Raw genomic sequence first — 23,809 nt, 5'->3', positions numbered from 1 at the left:
TATCAAAGCTTTACTTTCAGTTGTTGCTAAGGAACTATCGCCCTTAGAGTAGGGATAGGGTCATTCCGAGTCAGATACTTTTCCCCACAACAAACTGGCGACTCCGCTGGGGAGCCTAGTATCTTGTTGGTGTTTGTAGTATCTTTGCTATTCATTTCCTGAAGAAAAGAGTACCAAATCGAAAAGCTTTTGACTATATCAAAAGCGAAGTAGAGGGGCTGCTACTCTTGCTCATTTTCTAAGCAGATTCATGATTTGAAGAGCTGATCTACAAAAGACTCTTGTACTCTTTGTGATAGCTTTTCATCCTCTTGATCATCCCTTAGCTTGTACTTGACCTATAGCTTTTTATTTCAGCAAAAACAGTGAATTTTTGAGCTTTTTATGACCCGGAAATCCTTGTAAACGCAACTCTCGTGTCTCAGTGCAGGCTGTCCACAGGCAGTCTGCATTCTAGCGCAGGTACTCCCTTCGGGAACTGCGCTGAGAGTCAATTTGACAGACCAGAGCCTGCGCTGATCCAGTTAGGCTATGTCTTCCTGAGGTTTCCCACTGTGTCTTAGCCCTGTTTTCACTGTTATTTTGCTGCTGATTGCTTGTCATTGTACTTGCTGTAAACCAACTTTCCTTGACATTATTCCGCCTCAGTTGTGTGATGAAACTGTGATTGTTCTTTCAGTATTTCTTGTTTCAGTTACAGTTTCCCATTGTGAAAAGCAAACCAGTATAGCTGTGGCCTCTTAGATCCTGAACTGTAAAAGTGTCTTTGTGATCTTAAGAGCTAGTTTTATTACTGTTCATGGCTGTTTGAGTTTGTTTGTTTTTCATTTTATGGTTTGAATTCATACATTTTTAGTGTCGAAACAAGTACCTGTAAGGTGTCTTTTGATTTTAGACAAAACTTGTTTGTTTACGCTTCAAATTGAATTCGAAAATTATACGACAGTTTCCTTTTCTTTGCATCAACATTAAAGGAAAAGAAAAGAAATACATGCATCTTGCATTTGCATTTTTGATAAGTTTGCGTGATTGATCTAGGAGAAAGTGCATTAGTTTGTGCTTTGTGCTCTGTGTGGAAAGATAATGTTTTTCTCTCCCCTCAGTAGTTAGGATTTTCAAAGCTAAAAAGATTGTAAAGCTTGCTTATCATTTTAGCTGCATTTAGGAATTTGTACCAATACATCTCGTGGTGATCCTGAAAGACAAACTGCTAAACAAGATCAACTTAAAATATATTGAATGAATCTAAAAACGCTTTGTAACATAACGCTCACAATAGAGGTCTAGGTAGAGACGTGTTCCGGCGTCGTTAAACGTAGTGACTGTCGATCTCTACGAAGGTGGGTGATTCCTCCTGAGGGACGATAGCACTAATACGGACTTGTGCTCCCGCGTACCGTCGCGTATATTGGGAGACCCCTATAGGCATTTATCCTTTATCCTTAGGAAGCCGTGTCGGCCGCCCTACTGATCGCGATGCAGTGAACACAGCATTCACGAAGATCGACCACCCGTACCGTAAAACGTATTCTGTGGTTTCGCGAAAGGTTTGGCACACCCTCTGCCTAGATCTCCAGAGCAGTTTCTTTTGGCCTTTTTCAAACTCTATAACTGAAAAAGTCCAACCGAGCATTTGTCACTTCGGGCTCGTTAATACATCGAAGGCGACTAGAGTCATCTTTAGCTTTTTCTCGACTCTTAAAACATGAAAAAGCAAAGTTGTGTCTAAAAGCGTCTAATAAAATTCATTCAATACGGAAACATAATTCCCCTTTTTGTATTTTAGTTGATCAAGTAATCCGCAACCGTGGAGGAAAGTCAATTAAAACTCCGTCGTTCGAGGAGACTCGCGAGTCAACCGTCTTTGTCTCCGGAATCGACAGTAGTACGGACAAAGCGAACTCGCTTGACAGGGTCAAAATCTCCCATTAATGTTAGAACAACAGTTCCGACAACATCTGAGATTCTAGTCACTCCTAATATTTCTGGAATCCCTGCCTCTATTGAAGAAGTTCGACAGCAACAGAGGGACAATGATACTGATCCGAGTCTGAAGACAAGTACTTGCATAACTGAACCAGTTCCATCTGAAACCGGTCCACAGAGTCTTGTTGTTCAAACAACTGTCGCTGTCGAAGCAACCCCTTCTTCGGCACCAGAAATCTTTTACGGACCTGACGGTCTTCCTCTTCCTCCTGGTCTGATCGCAATAGAGGAAATCGTAGAGGACCAGCAAGCAAATACTCCAACTCATTTTGGAGTAGGCACCACTCTTTTTCCTTCTGCATCAGAAGTTTGTCCATCGCCACAGGAAGTTCCTGTAGAATCGTTAGGCAGTTTATTGGATAGACTTAAAATGTCTGAGCAACCGTCGACATCTAGGACTGTGCCAAATGACACAGCGACAGCAGAAGCTCCTGCTGTCAATCCAACGATGTTTGCCGGCATACCAGCTGTCCCGACTAGCTCTCATCAGCTAGAAGGAGTCCACCCAGGGACTATTACGACAACTTGGTCTGTTCCAGTTTGTTCTTCCGGTATAATACCCGGTAATTCTTATGTTGAAACTAGACAAATTGATCCCTTTGGAAATCAGTTTGGGCCATCCAGTCCTCAAAGGCAATCTATACCCTTGAGCTCCGGATTGTTACCGTATGGGGGGCAATATGCCCTTTCACTTCCCCTTCCGGGGGGATACCCATACGGCAGTTTTCAACAACATTCAGGTTTGACTGAAGTAACGACGAGTGGTTGGGTACCTATGTTACCCCAACAACCAAGAGTTGTATATTCCATGCAACAGTGTGTACCTATGTCTAGTATCCCGACGACGCCAGCAATTGTAACCGTGTCGCAAGTTCAATCGATGCCTGTTGTATGTCAACCCCAAGTTGTAATGCAACAGCCCATTGACCCTGCAACACAACCACAATCGCCAACTGCCGGGACGACACAGATACAAACGGGAACCATAACCCCGCATCTTGGTCCGTCGGTTAGTGTCGCACAGCAAAACATGGCTTCACAACCATGGATGGTGCAATACCAACAACCTCAGTTTCAACAGGTGTACCAGGGATCTGAGCAACAGATCTTTGCGAATAGTGGGCAACCCTATATTCAGAACGGGTTAAATCAACCACTTTACAGTGGCCAAGCCCACCAGCCATATCAACATCAGTTGCATTATGCTGGTATGCAAAGGCCTACTGCTCAGGCGATTCCATCGTATCCTGGGTACGCCTCGCCAAACCTGAATCAGCAGTTGCCATTCGTGGCAACTCTAGAATTACCAGATTTACATCGATTGACGAACGATCCAATCGCCTATGCCCATTGGTGGCCAGCGATTCCTCACAAACTTCCTTCGGACATTCCTAAATTCAATGGAAATCCTGGCGAAGACCCGTCGAATCATGTGATGACATTCCATCTGTGGTGTTCGTCGAATACCTTGAATGATGATTCGATAAGGCTTCGCCTTTTCCAGAGGACATTGACTGGTCCGGCGGCTAAATGGTATATTGAATTACCTAGAGCCTCTTTCGACAATTTTAGTTCCCTAGCCACGACTTTCTTAACACACTTTCAGTTACCTATAAGGTACGAAACTGGAACAGAGATCTTGACCAATTTCAAGCAGACAACGGCCACACATATATCAGATCATATACATGAGTGGCGTCGTCGTCGCAGAATGGTAAAGACCTATGTTCCAGATCAGCTATTAGCTGAGTGGTTTATAAAGTCGCTTCTTCCTGCTATAACAGAAGATGTGGCCAAGGGAGGCGTCGTAACAGAGGAGCAGGTTATTGCTCGTGCTCAATATTTGGACTTAGTATATACTCAGTCGGGCACGCTCTATGATAAGATACCTGACGCCCCCAGACCGGAATTTTCAATCCCTCCTCCTCCCGGATCGAATAGTGACTCTCATGCCGGTGATGGCGTGATTGGAACTGCAAACGCTAAGTCGACAAGGGATTCAAATAAGAAAGCCCGTAAGACTTCGAATCAAAAAGCAAATCAAGAGATTCTTGCTTCGGAGGTAAATGCTGTATCTACGGATAAAGGCAAAAACTCCAATCAACCAGGAAGCAAGAAGAAACAAAACAAAGGGAAGAAGAAGAAACAGGGTGGGTCATCCCCTCAAAAAACTTCTTCAAACCCTCCTGGGCAAAGGAAACAAATTTATCCATGTCATATATGCGATGAGGATCATTCGACAAAGGACTGTCCGTTCAAAGCTGAGTTAAAGAGGTTCTTTAAAAGTTCCCAAACTTCAGCTGTGTTGACTGATCCATTTCCCGCCCCAGGTCAAAATATGGTTGATAGTGGAAATGCTTCCCCGTCTCAAGTGCTTATGTTGTCGGTTTCTAAGCAAAATGATGCTTTGATCTCGACCAGGAATAAAGATTATGGGAATCCGCCGGTGTCGAACGACAAAGGGAAAGATCAACCCAGTAGTTCGACAACAACTTCGGCAGAAGTTGTACCCCCCCTCACGCATGAATTAACAATAAAGCCACCTAAGGGAGTAGTACACAAGTCGACATTTAATCCTCGCGCCAGAGCGGCGCAGCATTATAACATAGTGGAAGATTTGGCCCAATCGCCATCTGCTATGTCGACTCTTGAGGTACTGCAAAATTGTCCATCCCAAAGGCAGGCATTGTTATCAGCAATTGGTGGAGTGGATCCTAAAGATTCCAATCTTGTATCCTTTGATCACAAAGGATATGATCCTCAGTTACCAGCGCAACTAGCTTTCCTTATTCAAGTGAAAGCACTCAACAAAACTGTTCATAGAACGATTATTGATGAGGGAGCATCGACATGTATCATGTCGATGAGTTGCTGGAAAACTCTTGGATCTCCAACCTTGTCGCGATCTTCGACGACATTGAAAGCATTTGACGGTAGGACGTACACTCCGTACGGTATCCTAAATAACTTTAAGGTTGAACTAGGAGGAAAAACAGTAGAAATTGATGTTGAAGTCATTGATGGCAATCTTGACTATAACATCCTACTGGGAAGACCATGGATATATGCCATGGCAGCTGTAGTGTCGACATATTTTAGGAAGATCGCATTCCCGTTTGAAGGAGGGATTACGGTCGTCGACCAGCAGAATTTCCTCCCTAATGGTTCACAAGTTACTGGAAGCATTCCCCTGATCCATGGGAGCGACCATTCAGTGCAAGATATCGGAGTAGGCTTGCTAAAAGATCCCACAATGATGGGAACTTTCGCGTTGCCACCTCCTTTCCATGTAGGGAATATCCCGTTTGTAGCAACATGCAACATGGTATCTTCTTCGAAGGTCGCAGGAGACAAAGTCGTCATGGATTATCAAGTGGTTTTGCCACCTAGCCCTATAGAAATATTGTAGCAATCAATGTTTCAGGCATGGGAGGCGAGCCCAAATCAACGCTCGTCAAGCGTTTGGGTAGATAGGTCTGGAGAATATGGTACCCCATTAGATCCATGGTCAAAAGTTCATGGGACTGACGAAGGAATCTTACAATCAATGATGATTGAGGGGGCACCATGGAATGATCACCACCATCGTTCCCTTCTTCCAGAGTGTGAAGAAGAAACTCAACACGACCTATATCACCCTTCAGTGTTTGAATTCCTAACAAATACTGTAAATACGGTGGATTCAGAGCGAAACCTATCCAATATTGAAGAGACCGTAGCCATAAACATCTCGACAAAACCTGATGTTGTAGAGAATATTCATGTCGGCAAAAGTTGTTCCCCTTCAGAACTGGAAATATATGGTGCTCTCTTTCGCGAATTTAGAGATGTCTTTGCATGGTCATATGATGAAATGCCAGGCATTGACTCGAGCATAGTTGAACATGAGATTAAAATGTATCCTGATGTCAAACCAGTAAGACAACGGCTTCGGCAGGTGCATCCCAAGAAAGCCGCTGCCATTAAGGCAGAAGTTGAAAAACTTCTCCATGCTGGATTCATCTACCCGGTTCCTCTAACCGATTGGGTATCGAATATTGTCCCTGTTATGAAAAAACAAGGGACGATAAGAGTGTGCGTCGACTATAGGGATGTAAACCAAGCTTGTCCAAAGGACAACTACCCTACACCCTTCATCGACCAGATAATTGATGAATGCGCCGGATGTGAAATCTTTTCCTTTATGGATGGATTTTCCGGGTATAATCAAATAAATATCCGCCCACAGGACCAGTCTAAGACTGCATTTATTTGTCCGTGGGGCACATTCGCTTATCGAAAATTACCCTTTGGTTTAAAGAACGCAGGGGCGACGTTTCAGAGGGCAATGAATTATGCCTTCCATGACATCAAGAACATCGTTCAACCTTACCTCGACGATCTTCCGGCTCATTCGCGGAAGCGGACTGATCATCCGCGGCATTTGAGAGCAATATTTCTACGTTGCCGACACTACAAGATAAGACTCAATCCGCACAAGTGTGTGTTTTGCGTCGGTTCTGGTCGTTTACTTGGCTTTGTAGTCTCTAAGGATGGGATTCGTCTCGACCCCTGTAAGGTTCAGGCAATCATTAATTTGCCTCCACCTTCAAATTTGCTTCAGATTCAGAAACTCCAAGGGAAAGCAAACTTTCTGAGGAGGTTCATTCCAAATTACGCAGAACTTGCCAAAGGTTATACTCGTCTTTTGAAAAAGGATGTACCTTTTGTCTGGGACCAGGTTGCGCAAGCTTCCTTTGACGCTCTGAAAGATTCTCTAGTAAGAGCATCATTAATGTACGCCCCGGACTATCAAAGAGATTTTAACCTGTATCTAGCTGCAGCAGATACGACCATTGCGATGGTCTTAGTGCAAGAAGTCGATGGAATTGAACATCCTATTTATTATTTAAGTAAAAACTTAAATGACACAGAAAGTAAATATTCCTATGTTGAAAAACTAGCGCTTGCTGCTGTTCAAGCGATTCAAAGGTTTCGACATTATGTCCTCTTTAGGAAAACTACCATTCTGTCAGATTGCAACCCCATGACGTATATACTGTCGCGACAGTTGCTTGGGGGCAAATATTCGAAATGGATAGCGATCCTTCAAGAGTTTGATCTGGATTTTGTAAAATCCAAATCGAAGAAAGCTCTAGTTTTCGCGGAATTATTGTGCGATCTCCCATCGTCGTCCAACGATGAAACATCAGAAGAGTCAATCGTGGATGAAAATTTGTTTCTGATATCAGTAAGCGATGAGTGGTATGGAGACATCATTGTTTATCTCCAAACCCAAAAATTTAGGCCTAATACCTCACACTCGGAACAGAAGCGTATACGATACCAATCTAAAGACTACATGATCGTCGGTGATACACTTTACCGTCGTGGTGTCGATACGGTTCTGAGGAGGTGCCTTACCCATGAGGAGGCCGAGAAAGCCCTGAATGATTGTCATTCAGGCGCGTGCGGGGGGCATCAATCTGGATATGCAACAGCACAAAGAATCTTACGAGCAGGATATTTCTGGCCAACTATGTTTAAAGATTGCATAATAGCTGTCAGAAGTTGCCATGCGTGTCAGATCTTTGATAGCAAAACCAGGAGACCGCCCGCACCTTTGCAGCCTATAGTTGCTGTTGGGCCTTTCGCCAAGTGGGGCATCGATTTCATGCAATGTAACCCCACCTCGACCGGGGGGCATGGGTATATTATAGTCGCTGTTGACTATTTTACCAAATGGGCCGAGGCGATGCCTACATTGGATAACACTGGTGAAACAGCTGCCCTTTTCTTTTTTAATCATGTAGTCGCCAGGTTCGGCGTTCCGCAGGCTATAGTGACAGATCATGGATCGCATTTTCGCAATCACATGATGGTTGAGTTAGCTGCCAAACTAGGGCTATCGCACGACAGCTCTACCCCATATTATCCACAAGCCAACGGACAAGTTGAGGCAATCAACAAGGTCCTGAAGCGTATGTTGCAAAGGATGATCGGGGTTCACAAAAGAAGATGGCACCTACTCCTGTACTCAGCATTGTGGGCTTACCGAACCTCGGTAAAGAACGCCACTGGGTTCACACCATTCCAATTGGTGTATGGCCTGGAGGCAGTCTTACCGATCCAGTGCGAAATTTCGTCTCTTAAACTCGCAATTGACCTCCTCCCCGGAACCTCAGAAGAAGAGGCTCGTTTCTTGGAATTGATCCAGTTGGATGAAAACCGTCGTGACGCCGCTTTGGCGAACGAAGCCCATAAGAAACGAGTCAAGGCACAGTTCGACAAGAATGTCAAACCTCGTATCTTCTCTGAGGGTGACTTGGTTTTGCTTTACGACCAAGAATCCGACAAATTAGGAGCAGGAAAATTTAAGTCCTTATGGATGGGTCCCTATATTGTTAAAAGGGTGTTAGCAAAAGGAGCCTACGAGTTAATGGATTATGACGGGATACCACTGGCGCAACCCCGCAACGGGTTGTACCTCAAGCGTTACTATGCCTGAATAGTAACCTGAGTGCTTTTGTTGTATTTTGTTTTCGCTAAAGTGTTTGTTTCGGTTTAGTAATCCACCCTTCTCGTTTGTTGCAGATGTCGAATTTTCTGAGACATATGTAGGATATGCCGACGGAGCGAGTCGTAGTACGCGGAATTTGTCCTCCGCAGCCTGGGCCATTTTTGATCCAAGCGGCGAGTTAGTGAGTTTCAGAGGTGTGTGTATTGGGCAGTCAACGAACAACATCGCTGAGTATAGCGCGTTGATTGAACTCCTCTCTGATACCATCGCTCATGGTATACGCCGACTAATTGTTAGGCTAGACTCACAGCTTGTGATACTACAACTCACTGGTATATATTCAGTCCGCAATCCAGCTATTTATCGAATGTTTCTAAGGGTTAAGATTTTGGAAAGAGAGTTTGATTCAATTCAATACCAACATATTTCCAGAAACTTGAACACATTAACAGATTCATTAGCAAACTATGTATTAGATAGACATTTACGACATATATAAAAAGAGATGCATCGGTGCTATGCAAGTGGATCACAAATAAACCAGAATAAACCCCGAAAATCAAAATATATAAAGCTGTTTATAGTTTGTACATGATGTGCTGTAATCAAAACAAAATTGGTCGTATGACCTAGAACTCAAAAAGATGCTAGGGGGCACCCTAGCCTAGTGGTGCTCATGATAGTACGTCACGGTCTGTGCAATCATGCGCAAGAGACGAGTCCATCGTCTAGGCACGCCAATAGTGTGCCGCTGCAACTGTAAAGGTAACTCGTCAATCTGTACATCCGGAAGACCACGAGTAAGGCTCTCAACCTGCTCCTGCACAGCTGCAAGTATCTCAGTATCACCAAGGTCGCGAATAACAACTCTCCTAGCAGGCTCTGCTGCTGGGGCAGCAGCTGGCGATCGTGGACGGGCTGCTGGACGAACAGGACCAACATCTGCATGCACCCAAGAGTTTGATCAGTTTTGCACAGTAACATCATGAGTAAAAACAATAAACAGTGATATGGTCAGAGATTTTACCAATAGCGCCCCATTGCTCGCCATCCGGTAGCACCAAGTCCGGATCACCTCGGTAGTCCATACCCACATATGGATACTCAGAAAACGCCATCTCCTGACGCTCGAACCACCTAAAGAAGGCCTCAGTGAAAGTAATCTGAGGTTGACCAGCATGTCGGGACATGTGGTCAACCCACCTCTGCATGCGTGGCTCGGTCGGAGAAGGCAAGTCAAGTATGATGTACTGAGGCTGCATCAATGGGATTTTCTCCAAGGCAAAGGCAGTCAGAATAGAACCAAATCCAAAGTTCTTCAGCCTCCCGTCCTTTACCTTGGTCAATTGACTTTTCATCTGAACAAGTACTGCATCACACCAGTTAAACACTTTCGGTTGGAGACACTCCAAGGCGTGCTGCATGTAAGATCTGTTGGCAACATGTAAAGCTGCGCTACCGGCCATCCTACCAATGGTAAACAGAATGGACCTAAGAGACCTGTCAGTGATGTCACGGATATTGATCTTGCCGTCTTTGCTCGGCTGTGAACCTTCCCGGCAATACTGACGGATATAGTCTCTGGTGGAATTAGTCCCTCGAGCCGTACCTGACAAAGAAATGGGGGCACCCCGCCTTGACAACCCAGTCAAGAAGTACATGTCCTCTATGGTCAAGGGGATGGTTTTCCCCCTAATCTGGAATACTTGGTTAACAGGATCCCAAGCATCAAGCATATACTGCAGTAAAGAAATCTGTGCTCTCATGCTAGAGATACGGAAGAACTTCAGTAGGCCACAGTTCCGAAGCGCGTTCACCGTGACCGGGTCATGGAGTGCAACCATGTCCTCTGCTTCATGTTCTCGTTCTCGCCATGTAAGGGACATTTTGTTCAAAGTTCCCTGCAAGCAAACAAGAGAAGGAGTAAGTTCCTAATTTTGATGAAAAACTGGCGAAAAATCATCAAAAATCACATGCAAGATCAGTTTTTCTAGGCCCAGCGCAGGCAGAGAGTCTCTCCCTTGCGCTGAGGCGCAGTCTGCCTTAAGACAACCTGACATACAGCGCAGGTTTCGAAAGGAGAACCTGCGCTGATGCCAGGGCGCCTTGATGAAACCCCTGGGGCTCAGAAACCCTGAAAAATGTGCATGAAACTGAAAAAGGAAACCATGAAAGTGAAGGGCTAAGGTTTAGCTCCTACCTGGTCCAAACGGCGCCGAAAATCGTCCACAGAATCTCCCGGAATCAGCTGGTGAAAATCAAGGAAGAAGAGGCACCTCCAGAGCTCCAACAAGCAAAATGCAAATGAAATGGTAAATGAGAGGTAAAAACACCTTTTTATGACTTTTTACACAGTTTAAAGTTAAATATTAGGGTTATAATCTCATTTTCATGCAAATATTGTCCATTTCTAACAAAGTTTGTTGCAGCAATTGAAGGTGAAGTACTACATTTGAAAAGAGAAAAGCTAGTAAAAGTAAAAAATCAAATTTGACCATGAATCGAGCAGTTTTACCACGGAATTTATGCTCGTTAAAAAATAGAAAAGCGTGAGCAAAAGTTTCCACCAGAGTTCAAGCTCATTAAAAAATGAACCTATCCCGGTAAATAACCATTGCGATCGTAAATTTATCAGCCTTAAAAGCCTTGGTCGTGTTTTCATCCATCACCTCCACCGTCATTTGGCCGATCGTTCACCCCCATATGATTGTTTACCCATTTTGAGGAACAGCTGCGAAGAGTGATTTCACCTAGCCATCCTTGTGACACTACCGTGATTGGAAAATTCCAACTTGTACCTGGAATCAGTTGCTATCCCTGTTTATCACTCGTTCCTCAAAAGACGAGTCTTCTTTGAGCTCTTTTCTGACTCGTAAAATATGAAAAGTTTGCCGAGTTTTGGCCTTCCAGCTCGTTAAAGGGACCGGAAGAGCTATCCCTCTTTTAGACTTTAATCTTTTTGGACCTGAGGGATTATTGCACAAAAAGATCGAGCGCTTGTCTTGTTCGGCTCGTTAAAAGTACCGAACACCCATCCCTTCTGTATTGTTTTATACTTTTTCGGACTTAAGGGATTAGATGACGAAAAAGGAATTATGGAGTTAACTTTCTGTACCTTTTCAGACTCTCTAAAAATGAAAAGGACCGAGTTTTCCTTGTCGTTAGACTCGTTAAAATGATTAAATAGCGACAAACTTGTCTTTAGACGAGAACGAGTTTCCCTATCGCTAAGCTCGTTAAATCATAGCGATGGGCTTGCCCGAAGGGCAGGTTATAGAACAAGCATATGTTATCCTCCTCAAGCTTGACAAAAATAAAGAGGTACTGGTCAGAAATGACTGGGGAAAAATTGGGAGAACATCAAAGTTTAATGGTAGCAAGTCACTCTTGAACATGACACTTTTCCTCCGTTCCACATCGGGTTGGGTTGTTTCATTCACCGGTCTCATCACCATGGTCTTCGCCAAACCATCCACATTTGGGGTAATGCTACCGATCCATCGCATCAGTGTCGTTATATGTTCAAGAGAGGTCATTCTGAAAGTGTCAACCGTGTCCCATCCACTGCCATACATTATCCTTCATCCATTCATGATCGCCACCCTGAATCATATGTCACAGTTTGTTTTCACCTCCACTAAAATCATTAGCTCCGTTCCGTGTCATTGATGTGGGATTCATTAAGGCCCTCCTTTGACGGATCGCTTCTTGTCGACTTCAGCTCATTATCCAAGAAGTTGATCTAGGAACACCCCCATCAGTACTTTGAAGCTTGCATGCCTCAATGGCAAGTTTCTCACTTCCGGCGACAGGTATACATCAATGACCTTCGACCAGAAGATTTTGCGTGGCGTTCGACGCCAAGTCCTTTATTCACGCCACGTGAATTGTACTGCAGTACCTTGAGGGTCATTATCATTATCGGTGATTCCTCTCGCGCTTGTTAACGGTTTTCATCATTGGCCGGTAATCAAGCGATGTCTTTCCATGTTCGACTTCAGCGCAATTCTCACATGGATCGACTTGTACTTAGAGTGAAGATCGAACGAGTTTGAAGACCCCGGATCTAGTTTCATCCATCCGGGCTGCGATATATATTCAGGAAATATAAAAGCATTTGTCATGTACATCATTGCAGCAGATGATCATCCTATTCAAAGGATGATAATTTCAGCAGAGAATTATCAGTCTACCATCAGACGATCGTCTGTTCTATGTACCAAAATGTATTTATAAAGCTGAGCATGGGAATGCCCGCCTCAGCTAGATCATGAAAACAAAATGAAAAATAATGTATTGTATTGTATTGTATTACAGGGCGCCTCCTCAACACTGGAATGAACTTCGGACCCTCTAGATAAAGCATTTCACCCGATAAATGGCCTCATACTTTAGGGGGCAACTGTTATAGACATTTTTGTGCCTCGCAGCATGGAGCATGAAATGTCAATAATTACAGGGATCCTCAGTCCCTAAACATGTTGTTCTTACCCCTAGAAGAACAAGGTCAGCAAACCACAGCACTTCCCATCAGTTCTCCACCTGAAAACACTCAAAAACAGGCTATTTTTGGATCATGTCAGCTGCTCCACTGAGCAACTGCGTTGAATGTCAACTGCTCCTCCTTGTACCTGCGCTGAAAGTCAACTCCAATGAAGGCTACCTGCGCTGGGCGAGATTGGCCAAGTGGCACAGTCATTCTGCGAGGTGTCAATTGCCAAGGAAGCTTCCAAACTGACACTTGGTTCAAGGGATTCGCCCTGTGATGAGTAAGAGGTACTTGATCTCCATGTGTAAGCAAGGATCTCCAAGTGGACTCAAGAACTGAAGTTTAACTAAAGTGGGAGAGGACACTAGTCAGCTTTATGCCAGCCTCAAGCTGACTCATCCTTTCTCCAAATCTCCTATATATAGAGCTCTTCTATGAGGTCTAGGGAGGCTGGAATTTTGTGCAAAGCAAGGAAGTGCTGTTGGTTTACAGTTAGAGCTATTGGGTGATTGCTTTTATAGAGGTGAAGAGGAAATTTCTTGCTGCTGGGGAGGTGCTGCTGGATTGGAGCCATTGATGGTTGTAACCTTCTCAGAACCTTTTACTTCTATCAATAAAGCTTTGAATGTTCTCCTATATACTTGTATTGCATTGATGTATTGTATTTACTTGTGTATCTGATTCACTCTAATCCATGCATCAGTTATGAGTACACGTTTCTTGTAGTTTCCCTCTCTCGTTTGTGCAGGATCTTTGTGTAGCTGGGCCGGCAAGGGAACAAGGAGCTGGGAGCAAGGGACGAAGAGAGAAGACAAGATCGACAAAAGCGAAGGATATCGGTTGGTAAATCTTTTCTTCCTTCTCTGTACTTTCATAAAGGAAAATATCAAAGCTTTACTTTCAGTTGTTGCTAAGGAACTATCGCCCTTAGAGTAGGGATAGGGTCATTCCGAGTCAGATACTTTTCCCCACAACAGGCCTGCTGAAGTTCTTCCGTATCTCTAGCATGAGAGCACAGATTTCTTTGCTGCAGTATATGCTTGATGCTTGGGATCCTATTAACCAAGTGTTCCAGATTAGGGGAAAGTCCATCCCCTTGACCATAGAGGACATGTACTTCTTGACTGGATTGTCAAGACGAGGTGCCCCCATTTCCTTGTCAGGTACGGCCCAGGGGACCGATTCCACGAGAGATTATGTCTGCCAGTATTGCAGGGAAGGTTCTCAGCCGAGCAGAGATGGCAAGATTGTTATCCGTGAGATTACTGATCGGGCTCTCAGGTCCATTCTGTACACTATTGGTAGGATGGCCGGCAGCGCAGCTCTACATGTTGCCAACAGATCTTATATGCAGCACGCCTTGGAGTGTCTCCAACTGAAAGTATTCAACTGGTGTGATGCAGTACTTGTTCAGATGAAAAGTCAATTGACCAAGGTAAAGGACGGGAAGCTCAAGAACTTTGGATTTGGTTCTATTCTGACTGTCTTTGCCTTGGAGAAAATCCCACTGATGCAGCCTCAGTACATCACACTTGACTTGCCTTCTCCGACCGAGCCACGCATGCAGAGGTGGGTTGATCACATGTCTAGGCATGCTGGTCAACCTCAGATTACTTTTACTGAGGCCTTCTTCAGGTGGTTCGAGCGCCAGGAGATGGCATTTTCCGAGTATCCATATGTGGGTATGGATTTCCGAGGTGATCCGGATTTGGTGTTACCGGATGGCGAGCAGTGGGGTGCCATTAGTAAACTCTTTGACCATATTATTGTTCACTGTTCTTATTTATAATGTTGTTGTGCTTTATTCTATCAAGACTTTTAATTGTACTCTTGGGTGCATGCAGATATTGGTCCTGTTCGTCCGGCAGTTCGTTCGAGACCGCCAGTTGCTGCCCCGGCAGTGGAGCCTGCTAGGAGAGCTGTTATTCGCGACCTCGACGATACTGAGACCCTTACAGCTACGCAAGAGCAGGTTGAGAGCCTTACTCTCGACATTCCCGATGTGAGGATTGATGAGTTACCTTTACAGCTGCAGCGACACACTACTGGTGTACCTAGACGATGGACTCGTCTCTTGCGCATGATTGCACAGGCCGTGACGTGCTATCATGAGCACCACTAGGCTAGGGTGCCCCCTAGCATCTTTTTGAGTTTTAGGTCATATGACCAATTTTGTCTTGGTTACAGAACATTATGTATGAACTATAAACAGCTTATATGTATTTTGATTTTCGAGTTTCATTCTGTTTGAGTTATATGATCCATATGTACAATCTTTGATGATATGTCCCTTTTTATAAATGTTGCAAATGTCTATCTAACACATAGTTTGCCAATGAGTCAGTTAATGTGTTTAAGTTTCTCGAAATATGTTGATATTGAATTGAATCAAATCGTCTTTCCAAGATCTTAACCCTTAGGAACATGCGATAAATAGCTGGATTGCGAACATAATATATACCATTGAGTTGTAGTATTACGAGTTGTGAGTCTAGCCTGACAATTAGTCGGCGTATGCCACGTGTGATGGCATCAGAGAGTAGTTCTATCAACGCGCTATACTCAGCGATGTTATTCGTTGATTTCCCAATACACACACCTCTGAAACTTACTAACTCGTCGCTTGGATCAAAAATGGCCCAGGCTGCGGAAGATAGGTTCCGCGAACTACGACTCGCTCCGTTGGCATATCCAACACATGTCCCCAGAAGGTTCGACATCTGCAACAAATGAAAAAGGTGGATCACTCGACCAGAACAAATACTTTAGCGAAAACAAAATAAAACAAAAGCATGCAGGTTACTATTTAAGCACAGTAACGCTTGAGGTACAACCCGTTGCGGGGCTGCGCCAGTGGAATTCCATCGTAATCCATTAACTCGTAGGCTCCTTTTGCTAACACCCTTTTAACAATATAGGGGCCCATCCATAAGGACTTGAATTTACCTGCTCCCAATTTATCGGATTCTTGGTCATAAAGCAAGACCAAATCACCTTCTGAGAAGACACGAGGTTTGACATTTTTGTCAAACTGAGCCTTGACTCATTTCTTATGGGCTTCGTTAGCCAAAGCGGCATCACGACGGGTTTCATCCAACTGGATTAATTCCAAGAAACGAGCCTCTTCCTCTGAAGTTCCGGGGAGGAGATCAATTGCGAGTTTAAGCGACGAAATTTCGCACTGGATTGGCAAGACTGCTTCCAGGCCATACACCAGTTGAAAAGGTGTGAACCCGGTTGCATTCTTTACCGACGTTCGGTAAGCCCACAAGGCTGAGTACAGGATTAGGTGCCACCTTCTTTTATGAACCCCGATCATTATTTGCAACATACGCTTCAGGACCTTGTTGATTGCCTCAACTTGTCCGTTGGCTTGCAGATAATATGGGGTAGAGCTGTCGTGAGATAGCCCTAGCTTGGCAGCTAATTCGACCATCATGTGATTGCGAAAATGCGACCCATGATCTATAACTATAGCCTGTGGTACGCCGAACCTGGCAACTACATGATTGAAAAAGAAAAGGGCAGCTGTTTCACTAGTGTTATCCAATGTAGGCATCGCCTCGGCCCATTTGGTAAAATAGTCAACAGCGACTATAATATACCCATGCCCCCCGGTCGAGGTGGGGTTACATTGCATGAAATCGATGCCCCACTTGGCGAAGGGCCCAACAGCAACTATCAGTAAAGGTGCGGGTGGTCGTCTGGTTTTGCTATCAAAAATTTGACAAGCATGGCAACTTCTGACTACGGTTATGCAATCTTTGAACATGGTTGGCCAGAAGTACCCTGCTCGTAAGATTTTTTGTGTTGTTGCATATCCAGACTGATGCCCCCCACACGCACCTGAATGACACTCATTTAGGGCTTTTTCGGCCTCCTCATGGGTAAGGCACCTCCTCAGAACTGTATCGACACCACGACGGTAAAGTGTATCACCGACGATCATGTAGTCTTTTGCTTGGTATCGTATACGTTTTTGTTCAGAATGAGAGGTGTTAGGCCTGAACTTTTGGGTTTGGAGATAAACTATGATATCTCCATACCACTCATCGCTTACAGATATCAGAAACAAACTTTCGTCCACGATTGACTCTTCTGATGTTTCATCGTTGGACGACGATGGGAGATCGCATAATAATTCTGCGAAAACTATAGCTTTCTTCGATTTGGATTTTACAAATTCCAGATCAAACTATTGAAGGATCGCTATCCATTTTGAATATTTTCCCCCCAGAAACTGTCGCGACAGTATATAAGTCATGGGGTTGCAATCTGACAAGATGGTAGTTTTCCGAAAGAGGACATAATGTCGAAACCTTTGAATCACTTGAACAGCTGCAAGCGCTAGTTTTTCCACATAAGAATATTTACTTTCTGTATCATTTAAGTTTTTACTTAAAAAATAGGATGTTCAATTCCATCGACCTCTTGAACTAAAACCATCACAATGGTCGTATCCGCTACAGCCAGATACAGGTTAAAATCTCTTTGATAGTCCGGGGCGTACATTAATGATGCTTTTACTAGACAATCTTTTAGAGCATCAAAGGAAGCTTGCACCACCTGGTCCCAGACAAAAGGTACATCCTTTTTCAAAAGACGAGTATAACCTTTAGCAAGTTCTGCGTAATTTGGAATGAACCTCCTCAGAAAGTTTGCTTTCCCTTGGAGTTTCTGAATCTGAAGCAAATTTGAAGGTGGAGGCAAATTAATGATTGCCTGAACCTTGCAGGGGTCGAGATGAATCCCATCCTTAGAGACTACAAAGCCAAGTAAGCGACCAGAACCGACGCAAAACACACATTTGTGTGGATTGAGTCTTATCTTGTAGTGTCGGCAACGTAGAAATATCACTCTTAAATGCTGCGGATGATCAGTCCTCTTTCGCGAATGAGCCGGAAGATCGTCGAGATAAGGTTGAACAATGTTCTTGATGACATGGAAGGCATAATTCATCGCCCTCTGAAACGTCGCCCCTGCGTTCCTTAAACCAAAGGGTAATTTTCGATAAGCGAATGTGCCCCATGGACAAATAAATGCAGTCTTTGACTGGTCCTGTGGGCGGATATTTATTTGATTATACTCGGAAAATCCATCCATAAATGAAAAGATTTCACATCCGGCGCATTCATCAATTATTTGGTCGATGAAGGGTGTAGGGTAGTTGTCCTTCGGACAAGCTTGGTTTACATCCCTGTAATCGACACACACTCTAATCGTCCCTTGTTTCTTCATAACAGGGACAATATTCGATACCCAATCGGTTAGAGGAACCGGGTAGATGAATCCAGCATGGAGAAGTTTTTCAACTTCCGCCTTAATGGCAGCGGCTTTCTTGGGGTGTACCTGTCGAAGCCGTTGTCTTACTGGTTTGACATCAGGATACATTTTAATTTCATGTTCAACGATACTCGAGTCAATGCCTGGCATTTCATCATATGACCAAGCAAAGACATCTCTAAATTCGCGAAAAAGAGCGTTATATATTTCCAGTTCTGAAGGGGAACAACCTTTGCCGACATAAATATTCTCTACAACATCTGTTTTGGTCGAGATATTTATGGCTATAGTCTCTTCAATATTTGATAGGTTTCGCTCGGAATCCACCGTGTTTACAGTATTTGTTAGGAATTCAAAAACTGAAGGGTGATAAAGGTCACTTTGAGTATCTTCTTCATATTCCGGAAGAAGGGAACGATGGTGGTGATCATTCCATGGTGCCCCCTCAATCATCATTGATTGTAAGATTCCTTCGTCAGTCCCATGTACTTTCGACCAAGGATCTAATGGGGTTCCATATTCTCTAGACCTATCTACCCAAACGCTTGACGAGCGTTGATTTGGGTTCGCCTCCCATGCTTGAAACATTGATTGCTACAATATTTCTAAAGGGCTTGGGGGAAAAACCATTGAATGATCCATGTTGACCTTCGTGGAAGATATCATGTTGCAGGTTGCTACAAATGGTATATTTCCCATATAAATAGGAGGTGGTAGCGTGAAAGTTCCCATCAATGTGGGGTCTTTCAATAATCCTACTCCGATATCTTGAATTGAATGGTTGCTCTCATGGATCATGGGAATGCTTCCTGTAACTTGTGAACCATTAGGGAGGAAATTCTGTTAGTCGACGATCGTAATCCCTTCTTCAAACGAGAATGCGATCTTCCTAAAATAAGTCGACACAACAGCTGCCATGGCATAAATCCATGGTCTACCCAGTAGGATGTTATAGTCAAGATTTCCATCAATGAGCTCAACATCAATTTCTACTGTTTTTCCTCCTAGTTCAACTTTCAAGTTATTAAGGATACCGTAAGGGGTATAAGTCCTTCCGACGAAAGCTTTTAATGTCGTCGATGATCGCGACAAGGTTGGAGATCCTAAAGTTTTCCAGCAACTCATTGACATAATACATGTCGAGGCTCCCTCATCAATTATTGTTCTGTGAACAGTTTTGTTGAGGGCTTTCACTTGAATAAGGAAAGATAGCTGGGCTGGTAACTGAGGATCATATCCTTTGTGATCAAAGGATACAAGATTGGAATCCTTAGGATCAACCCCACCAATTGCTAATAACAACGCCTGCCTTTGGGTTGGACAATTTTGTAGCACCTCAAGAGTCGACATAGCGGATGGCGATTGGGCCAAATCTTCCACTATGTTATAATGCTGCGCCGCTCTGGCGCGAGGATTAAATGTCCACTTGTGTACTACACCCTTTGGCGGTTTTATTGTTAATTCAGGGATGATGGGTGGTATAACTTCTGTCGAAGTTGTTGTCGAACTATTTGGTTGATCTTTACCTTTTTCGTTCGACAGCTGAGGATTCCCATAATCTTTGTTCCTTGTCGAAATCAAAGCATCATTCTGCTGTTTCGAAACAGACAACATAAGTACTTGCGACGGGGAAGCATTTCCACTATCAACCAGATTTTGACCTGGGTTGGGAAATGGATCAGTTAACATAACTGAGGTTTGGGAACTTTTAAAGAACCTCTTTAACTCAGCTTTGAATGGGCAATTCTTTGTGTTATGATCCTTATCATCACATATTAGGCATGGATAATTTTGTCTCCCTTTCCCAGGAGGGTTTGAAGAATTTTTCCCAGGGGATGACTCACCCTGTTTCTTCTTCTTCCCTTTGTTTTGTTTCTTCTTGCTTCCTGGTTGATTGGTTTCTTTGCCTTTATCTTCTGATACGGCATTTACTTCCGAAGCAAGAATTTCTTCTTTTGCATTTTGGTCCGAATTCTTACGGGATTTCTTTGACGAAGCCCTTGTCGATTTCGCGTTTGCTGTGCCAATCATGCCATCACCGGCATGAGAGTCACTATTTGATTTAGGAGGGGGAGGAGTTGAAAATTCCGGTCTAGGGGCGTCAGGTATTTTGTCATAGAGAGTGTCGGAATGGGTATAAACTAAGTCCAAATATTGTGCACGAGCAATGACTTGCTCCTCTGTTACGACTCTCCCCTTGGCCACATCTTCCGTAATAGCCGGAAGTAACGAATTTATAAACCATTCAGCTAATAGCTGATCGGGAACGTATGTTTTCACCATCCTACGACGACGACGCCACTCGTGTATATGATCAGATATATGGGTGGCAGTTGTCTGCTTGAAGTTGGTTAATATTTCTGTTCCCGTTTCATACCTTATCGGTAATTGAAAATGGGTTAGGAAAGTCGTGGCTAGGGAACTAAAATTGTCGAAAGAGGCTCTTGGCAATTCAATATACCATTTAGCCGCTGGACCTGTCAATGTCCTCTGAAAAAGGTGAAGCCTTATCGAATCGTCGTTTAGGGTGTTCGACGAACACCACAGATGAAAATTCATCACGTGATTCGATGGGTCTTCACCTGGATTTCCATTGAATTTAGGAATGTCAGATGGAAGTTTATGAGGAATCGCTGGCCACCAAGGGGCATAAGCAATTGGATCGTTTGTTAACCGGTGTAAATCGGGTAACTCTAAAGTTGCCACGAATGGTAACTGTTGATTCAGGTTAGGCGAAGCGTAACCAGGGTACGATGGAATCGCTTGAGCAGTGGGCCTTTGCATACCAGCATAATGTAATTGATGTTGGTATGACTGATACGGTTGGTGGACTTGACCACTGTAAAGTGGCTGGTTTTGACCGTTTTGGATATACGGTTGTCCACTATTCGCAAAGATCTGCTGCTCAGAACCTTGGTACACTTGCTCGAATTGCGGTTGTTGGTATTGTACAAGCCATGGTTGTGACGCCATGTTCTGCTGTGCTATGCTAACCGTTGGACCAAGGTGTGGGGTAATTGTACCCGTTTGGACCTGGGTCGCCCCACCAGTTGGCGATTGTGGTTGTGACCCATGATCAAGTGGCTGTTGCATTACAACCTGAGAAATCTGAGGTTGGCATGCAACAGGTATCGCTTGAACTTGTGACGCTGTTACAATAGCCGGTGTGGTTGGGATGTTCGTCATAGGTACACACTATTGCATAGAATATACAACCCTCGGTTGTTGAGGTAGCATAGGTACCCAACTTCTTGATGCCATTCCAGTATAACCTGAATACTGTTGCGAACTCACGTATGGGTACCCTCCCGGAGGGGGTAATGAAAGGGCATATTACCCCCCATACGGTATCAATCCCGAACTCAAGGGGATTGATTGCCCAGATTGACCTCCAAATGGATCAATTTGGCGAGTTTCAACATAAGAGTTGCCGGGTATTACTCCGGATGAACAAACTGGAACAAACCATACTGTCGAAATAGTCCCTTGGTGGACTCCTTCTAGCTGTTGTGAGCTAGTTGGGATAGCTGGTATGCCGGCAAACATCGTCGGAGTGCCGGTAGGGACTTCTGCTGTCGCTGTGTCATTTGACACAGTCCTAGATGATGATGGTTGTTCAGACATCTTAAGTCTATCCAATAGATTGCCTAGCGATTCTACAGGAACTTCCACTTGTGGTGGATTAACTTCTGATGAAGGAAATAGAGTGACCCCGACTCCAAATTGAGTTGGAGTACTTGCTTGCGGATCCTCTGCAATTTCCTCTATCGCAATCAAACCCGGTGGAAGAGGAAGACCCAAGGATAATTTTAGGGGCGAATGTTCGCCCTTTGGCGAAATTAAGGGGTTTTAAATTTTTAGTGGGCGAATATTTTGTATCATAGTACATTTTTACAAATCACCTCAAATAGCCCACCTTATTTTAAGGGAGAGGGTAAAAAAGGTAAATTTAGCCCTTGAAATTAGGACTTACAACCTTCCATTCGCCCATTTTCAAGAATAGGTTTTATTTAAGTGAATCTGTTCGCCCATTTTCAAGAATAGGTTTTATTTAAGTGAATCCTATGGGCCAAATACCATATTTATAAAAGATGTATGGTAAATTAATAAAAATATAAATAAATGAGAGGTATGGTAAATAAATAAAACATTTTTTATATTTACTCCATAAGTCACCTTATATACATGTAAGGGTGTAAATAAATAAAAATACAAGTAAAGTGGAGGTATGGTAAATAAATAAAATGTTTTTTTATACTTACTCAAAAGGTATGGTAAATAAATAAAAATAAAAATAAACTAGACGTATCATAAATAAATAAAACCTCTTTTTATATTTAGTCCATAACCCTCGTTCTACTTATGAAAGCTCAAGAAAGAGGTTTTATTTAAGTGAATCCTATGGGCCAAATACCATATTTGTAAAAGAGGTATGGTAAATTAATAAAAATATAAATAAACGAAAGGTATGGTAAACAAATAAAACATTTTTTTATATTTACTCCGTAAGTCACCTTATATTTACGAACACTCAAAAAATGGGTTATATTTAGGTGAAACCTATGGCAAAAATCTTATGGGACAAATACCATGGACTAGATTGTTATTAATACCATGCAAAAAACCATTATTAACCCTAATATTAGAATTAATAAAAATAAAAATGGCACATGGTATTGACCCATGGTATTCACCAAAATGGCACATGGTATTGACCCATGGTATTCACCTGGAATGTAGCCTATTTAAATGGGGGAATTAAACCAGCATGTAGCCTATGCTAAGATTCACTAGGACTTTACAAAGTTTTATTATTTAGTGAAAGACTCGCCAAGATCTTACAAGATTTTATAATTGAGTAAAATATTCGCCATGCCTGGTGAAAGATTCGCCAAAAAATTATATATACATATTATATTATTGATAAAATCGCCTTCCATTTTTCCTATATACCATGGAGATTCGCCCATTTATTATATTTATAAATTTAGGGGGGGTTCTTAAAATTTTCCCTGGGAAGACCGTCAGGTCCGTAAAATATATCTGGTGCCGAAGAAGTGGTTGCTTCGACAGCGATAGTTGTTTGAGGAACAAAACTCTATGGACCGGTTACAGATGGAACTGGTTCAGTTATACAAGTATTTGCCCCCAGACTAGGATCAGTATTACTGTCCTTCTATGGCTGTTGAACTTCTTCTATAGAGGCAGGGTTTCCAGAAATGTTAGGAGTAACCGGAACCTCAGATGCAGTTGGAACACTTGTTCTAACTTTTATAGGAGATTTTGAACCGGTTAAACGAGTTCTCTTTGTCCGTGCTATTTTTTATTTCGGAGACAAAGACGGTTGACTCGTAAGCCTCCGCGAATGACGGGGTTTCAATTGACTTTCTTCCACGATTGCGGATTACTCGATCAACCAAAATATTAAAAGGGGAAATTTGTGTTTCCGAATTGAATGAATTTTATTAGATGCTTTTAGACACAACTTGCTTTTTCACTTTTTAAGAGTCGAGAAAAAGCTAAAGATGACTCTAGTCTCCTTCGATGTATTA

This window comes from Pinus tabuliformis, chromosome 4_2 (genome assembly GCF_031772625.1).
Source record: "Pinus tabuliformis cultivar Carrire ecotype Pingquan chromosome 4_2, CPIR1, whole genome shotgun sequence".
In the NCBI taxonomy this organism is placed as follows: Eukaryota; Viridiplantae; Streptophyta; class Pinopsida; order Pinales; family Pinaceae; genus Pinus; species Pinus tabuliformis.
The sequence above is the reverse complement of the archived record's forward strand: the minus strand, read 5'-3'. Positions refer to the sequence as shown.